Here is a 7,022-nt window from a genome sequence, read left to right on the forward strand (position 1 = left end):
AGCTCTCTCTATCTCTCTCTCTTACTCTCTCTCTCTCACTCTCTCTCTCTCTCTCTCTCTCTGTCAGAGCCGGCGTTTGGAGTTGGCAAAGGGAACGGTCGAACAGGCCCCGCGCTTGAAGTAGCCCCGCGCTTCAGCATTGTCATTGTTATCTGAGTTAGTTTGTAAACTTAAATAACTGTTGCTGAATATTCAATTGGGAAAACTAAATGATCGATAAAAGCCGACGTTGTTAATTGCTAAAACTGAGACCACGGTTGATGTTAGTGAGTTATCAGTTATCACCTACCTGAACTGGGAAAGACCGTAATTCTATACAAAAACAGTGTCACACCTCACTGTGTGCTGGGTAGGGTCGCCTCGGTTTTGACCTAAAGTGAAGGGAGATAGTTCGACGCGAATTAGCCAACTACCTGTAATGGGATGTAAATTTGGGAAACAAGTAAATAGATACCCTATTGTATGCGGACCGATGAAGACGTGCTTTTAGTGAGCAGACGGGATGCCTGTATTAGACAGTAACCCGATGAACGCTAGTCCTTACTTTCTTGTTGTAGCTGTCGTATATGAACTTGTCTTGGTATAACAAAATTAACATTCAGTTGCGTGTGGGGATCTACATCAGTGGGGCATTCAACAAAGTGATTTATTATTTTATTTTTTTTGGAAGAAAGCTAAAAGTGTTGTTATGTTTTGTCTTCTTCAGAATTCACCCGTTCTAAGACAGAATGATTAATTTACCAAATTCATCCAAATTGTTTTATTCAATCGTCTTCCAGTGGTGCTGACATGATACAGTACGCGAATAGTCCTCGTCGCACAATTTTTGTGGAGGAAGGAGAATCTTTGGAGGCAATGAAGGGAGTGATTTAATTTAGTAGTCATTAAATTTTCCTAATAAACGCGGTCTTTCAATTTATATCTGATACTTAGGTGAACTTTATCGATATTTGTAGAGTGATTGTGCACTTTTTGTAGGGATATCATTTACAATAGTTAGGACAGTAATGATTTTGGATTTTAAATATTGTATGGATTCTAAACAAATGTTGATACATCAGGCTGAGTTCGCTTTATTGTAAACTTGTCCTTTTTTACAAGCTTTTATTTAACTCACTTCCTCTGTCTATCGACAGTCTGTCGTCAGTCGTCAGTCTCTATCCAACCGCTGGAGTGGAAATTCGGTCACTTCTACTTGACCGATACGATTCACATTTGACCCGTGGATCAAGACATAAAGACAATGCAATCTGAAATTAAATTTGACTTAATCGGATGCCTAATTATTTTTTTATGAATTAATTAAAATTTGGATCGAATTAGTAGGCATATCTATCCAACCACACCACACGCGTCATCAAGTTCAATAGCTGCGCCATCACGTTCAATGGCTGAGCCATCACGTTCAGTAGGCGCGCACTGGTTTTTAGTCATGTAACTCTATTGTAAATAAAACATGTAAAGCACTGAAAAAAAATTCATAAAAAAACGTTTTAATAACAAGCTTTTATGTACTAATGCACTAAAAAGGTAGAAAATAAATTATAGACTACTATTTAAATTACTATAAAAAAAGCGTGGGTCACTTTAGAACTTTAGTACCTACTGGATACCTTTACTAATATTTGAGAAGAGACCCACGCTTTTCTTTATAGTAATTGGCACATGGGTCAAGACATGAAGACAATGCAATCTGAAAGTAAATTTGACTTTATTGGATGGATATTTAATTTTTTATGAATTAATTAAAATTTGGACCGAATTAGTGCACATTTCTATCCAAACGCGTCATCACAGCAAAAGCGCGTTATCACGTTCAATAGCTGCGCCTTCACGTTCAATAGGCGCGCAATGGTTTTTAGTCATGAAACTCTATTGTATGTAAAAACATGTAAAGTACTAAAAAAGTTCATAAAAAACGTTTTAGTAACAAGCTTTAATGTACCACTGCACTAAAAAGTAGAAAATTAATTATAGTCTACTATTTAACTATAAAGAAAAGCGTGGGTCTCTTCCTAAACATTAATAAAGGTATCCAATAGATATTAAAGTGACCCACGCTTATCTTTATAGTCAATTAAATAGTAGTGTATAATTTATTTTCTACTTTTTTATGCATTAGTATATAGAAGCTTGTTATATAAACTTTTTTTATGAATTTTTTTTTTCTCACACGTCTTAAGTATCGACATTCACAACAGCCGTCGCGAAACTCATAAAAAGGGTGTAGCTGGCTGTATGCACACACACACACACACACATTTATTTATCTATTTATTTATTTATTTATTTTATATATATTATTTTTAAAGTCTTTTTTCTAGGTTGTAAGCGCCCGCAGTGCACTGATGATCATCCTACGAACGACGCAAATAAATCTCTATTCAAGAACAAGTTTCAAGAGATAAATCAATACCAATGCCAGAAGCGCATTCTATGTCTTGCGTGACAGCCTCTCAATAGAATAGGTTAAAATAGCTGGTACCCAACGAACCACGCTCAGAGACGCTAGCTAAAGAAAAAGTTAGAAAGTAAATTCACATAGCACGCAGTTACCAGCTATTATATAATACATAAGTTGATAATACTGCTACTGTAAAATGTAATCCGAATTAAAAGCGTCGGTTGGCTAAAATGTGTAGAGGTAGCATGTAAGGTAAAAAACACTTTTATATTAAGTAGATTAATTATGTACATTTTACTAGTGTAAAGAAAATATTAATGCAAAAGTGTAGGCCTACCCTAACACATGTAGAAGTTTTAATATGTTTTACTTAGTCAGGGACCTTTTTAAATGCTGTTAGCTAAGTCAGAAATAAACGAATTTTGTATCCACATTTTGGATTATACTTATTACCCGTCAAATGTTAATCTATTTATGTTCTCATGAAATAAAACATGATTTCCGTGATTTATTCAGCGGTTTTTATTATAGTAATTTCTACTTATTGTTTATTAAGTAGGAATACTTTAAATGCTACAACGTTTCATATGAACATTTTTAACAAATACGATTCCTTTCTAAAAAAAAACATGGAGTAATCTCCCCTAAACTTTCTCGAATATTCTTATATAACACTACGGGGGAAGGTGACTCGGGATATAAACACGATTTTAATCCACTTCTAATAACTTACACTTTGAAAAATAGAATAAAATATCGTGGAAAAAAGAATTGCGTACCAGCTGAATGGCAAAATAATATGTGTATAATAGTTAGGACTATAGCCCCACTTCCGGTCACCGGAAATCGATGAAAAACTGATACATAACTACAAATTTGATATAGTACATTTATATGACATTCCATCGATCTAGCTGTAACGGTATATTGTTTACAGGCACACATACACAAACATATATACACACACACAAGGACAAAATTTCAAAGTCCAGTTTTTCCGAATTGATTACGCGTAAAACGCGAAAATTGTGATAAATCTGGATTTAGAATTTTTGCCCAATAAAAATAAGTTCCCTACACTCCGTATATGATGAAATGCTGAGAGGTAAAACGGTGAAAACTGTAAATAATGTCGTGTAGTTTTTGTGCACGATTACAATACTTCCTCTACATTCTGTATACTAGAACATAAAAACAAATTTACTAGTTAGATGTAGATCTAAACTTAATCGCACTTTTAATGAACGCGTTGATTGTAAATTTCAAACCTAAAAGAGCTCTTGCTTGGTTGCTTTTGTTTGTTTTTACAAGCTTTTATTTAACTCACTTCCTCGTCATTGAGTCTGTCTAGACCGAAACGCCGGATTCAAAATTCGGAAACTTCTACTTGACCGATACGATTCACACTTGGCACGTGGGTCAAGACATGAAGACAATGCAATCTGAAATTAAATTTGACTTAATTAATTTTTTACGAATTAATTAAAATTTAGACCGAATTAGTAGGCATGTCTATCCAACCACACCACACGCGTCATCACGTTCAATAGCTGCGCCATCGCTTTCAATGGTTGCGCCATCACGTTCAATAGGCGCGCACTTGTTTTTTGGTCATGTACTATATTGTAAATAAAACATATAAAGTACTGGAAAAAAATTCGTAAAAAAACGTTTTAATAACAAGCTTTTATGTAATAATACACTAAAAAGTAGAAAATAAATCATACACTACTATTTAAATTATAAAGAAAAGCGTGGGTTTCTTCTCAAATATTAGTAAAGGTATCCAATAGGTACTAAAGCGACCCACGCTTTTCTTTATAATTTAAATAGTAGTGTACGATTTATTGTCTACTTTTTAGTGTATTATTACATAAAAGCTTGTTATTAAAACGTTTTTTATGAATTTTTACAAGCTTTTCTCTCGCTTCCTCTATCGTCAGTCGTCAGTCTAGATCGAAACGGCCGAGCAAAATTTCAGGCACTTCTAACTTGCAGATAGGGTTCATAGTTGGAACGAGGGCACAGACATGAAGACGGTGCATCGTGACATTAAATTTGATTTAATTGGATGCTTAATTAATGTTTTATGAAATAATAAAAAATTTTGACCAAGTTAGTAGGCATTTCTATCCAACTACTCCACACGCGTCATCGAGTTAAATAGCGCGTCATCACGTTCAATAGGCGCGCAATGATTTTTAGTCAAGAAACTCTGTTGTAAATAAAAACACTTAAAGTACTTTTAGTTTTTTTCTTAAAAAACGTTTTAATAACAAGCTTTTATGTACTAATGCACTAAAAAGTAGAAAATAAATTATAGACTACTATTTAAATAACTATAAAGAAAAGCGTGAGTCTCTTCCTAAACATTAGTAAAGGTATCCAATAGATACTAAAGTGACCCACGCTTTTCTTTATAGTTATTTAAATAGTAGTCTATAATTTATTTTCTACTATTTTGTGCATTCCTACATAAAAGCTTGTTATTAAAACGTTTTTGTGGAAAAAAAATTCGATTATATTTTACAGTCAGATCAGTTTTTAAAATCAATTTCGTGTGTTCTAACAGATTACTTGAAATTAGATTAACTACTATATACATAGAAACTATGAGTGGGTAAAGAGTTTTCTATTCCGTTTGCACTTTTTATACTAATAAATCTTAGATCTAGTTTAAACATATTTTAGCTGTTCGGCTGTTCGGCAACTATTTTTTGTCTGCTGTTACGTCCTGGTTAGTTTCAACTCAAGAACGACTCGTGTTTACATTCAATACTTTTATTCGGTCTCACATATTCACATTCCAGAATAGACCTCGTCCTAACCTCTAACAACTAGCTCGCTGTTCCCTAACTCGCTGTCCCCTCACAATCGCTTACTCCCTCTATTATACCCGCATTCGACTTTGGGATTACAATACATAAACACACCGGGGTTACTACACACTACGGTGAACTCAACTCACACACGCACTCTCCCCTAGTTCTAGACTATTCTATCCTATTCTAATCTGACCATACAATGACTTGTAACACCTGCTTTGCCCTGTTGTAAAACAGCTACGCTCTTCATTTTCATGATTTTTTCTTGCGTGGCACGCGTCTACTAAACCACACAACTAGTCGAATGCCCGGCCTGGGAACTACGTGGTAATTTGTACTTAGACGCTGGCGTAAGACCACCCTTGCCTTTCAGGGTTACTTACAGACAATTCGCTCTGCAGAAATGTTTTTATTTGAAACTCTGAGTCCTCTGGTGGGCTTAGCTAGACACATTATTCCAATTTTCTTGGCGATTGTTATTGAGAATCTAGTGAAATTTTATGTGTCACTAAGGACTTGATACTTTTCTCTATATGGACATTAGAACTTTGTTTTTCTAAGATCTCGATTAGTTGGGTTGTACTTTGCTTTTGGTTATGTGTATATCGGTACCTATTTTAACTTACCCAGTGTTGACTCGTATATTTACTGTGTAGGTCTCCCCTGTATGCGTCGGAAACTTCAATGTCCAGCTTGTGCAAAGTTTTCCGAGAGCTCGGAATATTTTACTGTGGCGTGTAGGCTTGGCAATCGAATTCTCACTTTTTGACAAAATGTTTCGACTCAAGGAGGTGTAAAAGGTCGAGATTTGTGAAAATTTCAATTACGATTTTTTGGGCGATTACAGTACTTTCCTTTTAGTCCACCCATCTATGATATGGTTGCAAAACTTAACGAGGGAGATAATAACTGGACATAGAAATCTCACTGGAATGGCTGTTCTGAATATCAGTTTTCATTTTTCTATAGGGGTACCCATTCATGACCTCTATACTGAAAAAGTAGGTCCAAAAATATTGACTTTTAGAAACACGCGTGTATAGGGGGAGGGAATTGCGGGACTGTTGACCGAAAAAATATGCATGAATACAGCGTTAATATAAAAAATAAACCGGGAGCGATCTCCCCTAAACTTTCACGAATATTATTTTGTAAAAAAAAAACAGGGGATGGGAACTCGGAATATAGACATGAATTCTAATCCATTTTAAATATTTAAACTTTTTAAAATAGAATAAAATCTCGTAGAAAAAAAGAATTGCACACCTGTGAACACCAAATAAAACGTGCATAATATTGCGGAAACTTATTAGTACTTTATAAATTTACATTCGTTATTTTGAGAAATCGGAAATAGCGTTAATTAGTACCTTCAATCAACGAAAATTACTCAAAATTTGACGGTAGGGAGTGAATTAGATCTTTTACTTACATGTGAAATTTCATTTATCTATCTGAATTAGTACTCAAGTTATAGGCTTTTGACAAATTCAAAGTAGAAAAAGTACCGTTTCCGTTTATCGGAAATCGCTCAAAAGTTGATCAGGATCTACGAGTTTGATAAAATACTTATATATGAAATTTCATCAACCTAGCTGTAACGGTACTCAAGTTGTCGTGTTTACACACAGACACACACACAGTCAACGGACAGAATTGCAAAGTCCAATTTTTACGAATCGATAACGCATAAAACGCCAAAATGTTTATATATTTGCATTTATAATTTTTGCCTGATTAAAATAAGTTCTCTATACTCCGGATGTGATGAAGGACTGAGAAGTAAAACGGTG

Source organism: Physella acuta, unplaced genomic scaffold (assembly GCF_028476545.2).
Source record: "Physella acuta isolate Inbredline_101_S28 unplaced genomic scaffold, ASM2847654v3 ptg000150l, whole genome shotgun sequence".
Classification (NCBI taxonomy): Eukaryota; Metazoa; Mollusca; class Gastropoda; family Physidae; genus Physella; species Physella acuta.